The following is a 4,678-nucleotide window of genomic DNA, read 5'->3' as shown; positions in this document are numbered from 1 at the left end:
GTCATTCATTTAGTACTTTTGGTGAGCTATCAATTACTGTTTGTAACTTGCATTTACTGTTTGGTGAGGAAATTACACATGTACCCCTCAACTAATACATGAAAAGACGCATGTACCTTTATGTTGATAATTGAAAATACGATTATACCCCCAGATAAACAAATTTTGTTTATCTGGGGAATTAACTGGGCACAACTATATTTAGACATTACTAATAAACTAGAAAATTATATTTAAATCATTGAAAAACCTTTTCCCCTTTATTGGTAATCAAGCCCTAACACAATAATAAAGAGTAGTGTGTAGAATCAATTTTCAGCAATAATTGGGGGATTAAACTTATTAAAAACATGTTTTAATCATCAATTTAACAACCACAATAATCTATGATCAAACCTTAATCAAAACCATAAAATTCCCAAAATTTATGGTTTGTAAATTTGGAATTTATACCCCAATTAAATCTAAAAATTCCAATAATTAATACCAACAATATTTATTCAAAGACAACGTCAATTCATAATTAAAATCATGCTTTGGAATTAATTAAAAAAACATTAAAAAATTAAACTAGAGTAGAATAATATTTTTTGTGTTTTGTGTATAATTAATACCAAACCGGCGAAGAAGGGAGGAGACAGAGAGAGGGTGGCGTTGATGGCTGCTGCTAGTCGCTGACGGCTGGATAGTGGTGCCCGGTGCGGATAGATAAAGAGGCGTGAAAGGAAAATAGGGAGAGATAAAGAGGAAAATAAATTTGGGTTTATGAAATCTGAACAAATAAAACTTGAATGGAAAACTTAGGGTTTCTAATAGGGCTGAGCAAAACTATCCGAAAAACCGAAAACCCGATACGTAACCGATTCGAGAGATGCGATTTAATACTGCTAAGTTAATTATGTGATTATAATACGTAGCGAAAACCCTTTATAATTTGGTTGATATATGCATTGATTGTTATGTTTTGTCCCGAAATATTAATTATTGGTAAAACTATGACCCTAGGTCTTTTATTATTGATTATTCCTTTAGTTTAATTATTGTCATAGTATAATTATCACAATTCTCACTTGTTTCTTGATAATTTAGATTATAATAATATATCAGGAATAAAATCCACTACAAAAAAAACTAAGAATAGGAAACACGTAAAATTGCAACAATAGTAAAATTGTTATTTTTGATAGTGTAATGCAACAATTCATACATGTTACTTTGAAATAAACCACTAATACAAAATTGCAGTGCAACATTTATCAAGGTGTTGTTATAGACTATATAAGACAACAACTTCTTAAAGTGTTGTCTTTCTATCATCTATATGGGTAGGGATAAGCATTGAAAATGTTTTTACTCGATCATGTATGTATATGAATGTGGTTGCACCTCAATGTGAGATTGCCTATGTATCCATTAGGAATCAGGCTGAAAGTAGCTCTAACCGAACTTTTAAGAAGTGTATGTAAACCTCAAAGAGGTCTTTTAAGGATTGTAATATGGTTAAGTTGATGGTTTAACGAAGAAAAGGGTAAAAGGCTTAAGACCCGAGTGAAGCCCCCCAAGATGTTTAATTTATTTTTCACATTTTTTTTTTAGAATTTTCGAATTTTTGTTCTTTTTATTTTTTTGAATCAATGTGGGAAATCTCGGATCATGCGGTTCATCACTCACTTAGCATTTTCTCAGACACGGTACCAAGCACTCGATGAGAGACGCAATTTTAGACATGTTCGTATCAAAGACATTGGAACACTTTCCCTTTGACATTGTTTTATCTTTATCATTTTTTTTGAACTTGTTTTTAAATGTTACACAAATCACACACCTTCCAATTCCAGGGTTAAATGAATGTGGGTTGAAGAAATGAAGGCCAAAAGTTAGATGAGGCTCAAAGTGATTAATGAAGAAATGGAAAAGTGTTTGAAATGTTGATGGGGTTGCAAAGATCTCTCAAATCATTGGTGTACCTTGTGTTTGGTTCAGCAATTGATTTTTTTTTATTTTTTTATTTTTTTTTATTTTTATAATGTGAAAATGATCGAGATGTACAGGAAAAGAATGCTCATTTTATTAATGAAAGGGTGAATAAGCAGATATTAAGAGGGGAATGGAAACAAATAATAAGAAAAAGATATCATGAAATCTTGCACGATGGACTCTCTGTGCGCTTAGTCTTTATTACAACTTTCCGCCTGGAGGGAAAGGAATTTTGTTTGCATCAACTAGATCTTGAATAACATCCTTTAAATTCCAACATTGCGCAATAGTGTGGCCTTATCCTTGATGGAACTTGCAGTAGGCATTGGGATTCCACTTGGCACTTTTTTCTTCAGGTTTTGGCTCTAGAAATGTTCCAATAGGTGCGATCAAGCCTTGACTGTAGAGGTGATCAAAAGAAATGTCATATGTCATTCCTAAAGGAGTATAAGCTCTCCTTTTCATGGGCAATGGAGCATGGGGAGTTAAAACTTCATTGAGATCCACCTGGCTTACATTGGTGGTAGTATTTTCGGGCTTAGAATACGAAGAAGAAGGAAGGTTGTTCTTCCTGTTTTTCCAAGTGTTATTGTTGTTGTTACTACTAGCAGTCTTTATTAGCTTATCCTCAATATTGATTCCTATATCGTATACAACATCGAAAGTGTTCAATGGCAGGAATTTGAGATGTTGCATGTAGTTGTGAATCAGATTTTGGATTAAGAGACGAACCATCTCCTTTTCTTCAGGAGGATCCCCCAAGAGTGCATCTGTTTCCCTCTACCTGTTCAGATAAGTGGTGAAGCCTTCATTATCTTTCTGTTTAAGAATGGAGAGTTCACGTTCAGAAGTTCTAGCTTGAATGTTACACTTGTAACGATTTATAAAACTTTCAGTGACATCTTGCCAAGTTGCAGTGTGCTTAGCATCTAGAGAATAAAACCATTGTTGGCAAGCATGCTCTAAGGAGAGAGGAAAAACTGTAGGGAAGAGTGCTACGTCCAAACCCTTGAGAGCCATGGTTGTAGAGAATCAAATGGAATATTAGATTATTAGTAGGTCTGAACTTGGGTATGTCAGAAGTGAAGAACTTTTCAGGAAGCTTGTCCTTCTCAACCAAAGTGGTGGAGGGTTGTTCTACATAGGTGAAATCTTGAGAAATTTTGCTCAATTTTTATTTGATTTTGTCAACTGTAGCAACAGTCACTTTGGTTTGTTCCATGCAATGGTATTGACCTTGGTGGTAAGGGTTTGCATCATGGCAGAAAGTGCCTTAATGGACTTATGAATGCCCTTAATATCTTCTTTGGTGGCCATAAGAATGAATTGAAAGTATTTTGAAGATGATAGTTGATGTAAAGATGGTGTAGTTTTCTTTAACGCCTCTTTGGTCTAAGAGGTTGTTGTGGTAGTGACTCAAACCGCACCAATCTACCCCTGCTCCTTGACCAAGTATTGTGAAATAAAACAAATTCATATAATGGTTTGACTCAACATTCCAAATAGGAGAGAAAAAGAGAGGATAGATTTTATTTTTTAAAAATAGATAAGAAAACTCCACTCAGTCTTTATTATGATGGAAAAAAAGAGACACATGCATGAACCTAGTGTACGATCATAAACGACATGGTTCACGACTCGAGTCAAAAATAATAAAAAGTGTGTTGACTATACTTAACTCGTGAGTAATTAAGTGATGTTATAAGACTCGTGGTATGATCGCATGGCTAGACATGTAAACAGTAACAAAATGATTGACGCGAGGACCAAAATAGCACAGTTACAAAAATAGGACCACCTGGACTATTCCGTGGGTACCGTGCCACGGTATAGACTATGCGGCACGACAATCCGTACCATGGTGCGGTTTAGACTGTTGTGTCACGGTAGTTTTGCCGTGGCACGGTAATCAGTTCTAGGTTCTTTGTGCGGCTTTTTCCATTTTTTTGTCAATTTTAGTGTTTGCGCTAATTACTAAGTGAGTACGGTCCGTTGGCATTTGTTAGTCATAAAATAAACTAACACCATAGACAAAGAATGGTCATTAAGGTTAGGATCAAAACGATCAAAGATGCACACATAGGGCACATAGTCATAATGATGCAATGAAGTTCGCAACCTAAGGTCAAGTTCAATGTTCCACTATGGTCAAGTTTACTTGGGTGTCAAAAGGGTACCATGGTTAAGAGTTTGGACGCGTTAGCAAAGAAACCTCCCTTGAGGGTGTATGCCAACGGGCGACTCCGCAAGTTCATGATTAAATCGAACTCGACTACATAGTTTGGGTGGATTTAATAACTCGGATGAATCCTTATTGTCATGAACGTTTTTGGGTTGATAGAGCTTAAATCCTCCGCGGCTAAAACGTATGTAGAACACATACAATTTTTCAGAAAAATCACATGAAGCTAACAACGAGAAAAAAGCACAACCATAGAAAAAATTTCAAGACTACCGCGGCGCTGTGCAGTGCCATGGTAAAAATCGCTCTGTCATGGCAAACTCTGTCGTGCCACGGCAGTTCTGCCGTTGCGGAGTAGTTAAGAAATTTAATCGGCGCCTCTGTTTTTTCGATCGCGATCAGGTTATTTAATTTTTACTAGAGGCGAACCTAAATACGACGTTAAAACGTCAATGTATATGAAAAAAATGCCAAATTAATCACAGGAATGTGATTCAAGAATCTTTCAAGTTTCATCCA

This window comes from Chenopodium album, chromosome 13 (assembly GCF_948465745.1).
Source record: "Chenopodium album chromosome 13, dcCheAlbu1.1, whole genome shotgun sequence".
NCBI lineage: Eukaryota > Viridiplantae > Streptophyta > Magnoliopsida > Caryophyllales > Amaranthaceae > Chenopodium > Chenopodium album.
The sequence above is the reverse complement of the archived record's forward strand: the minus strand, read 5'-3'. Positions refer to the sequence as shown.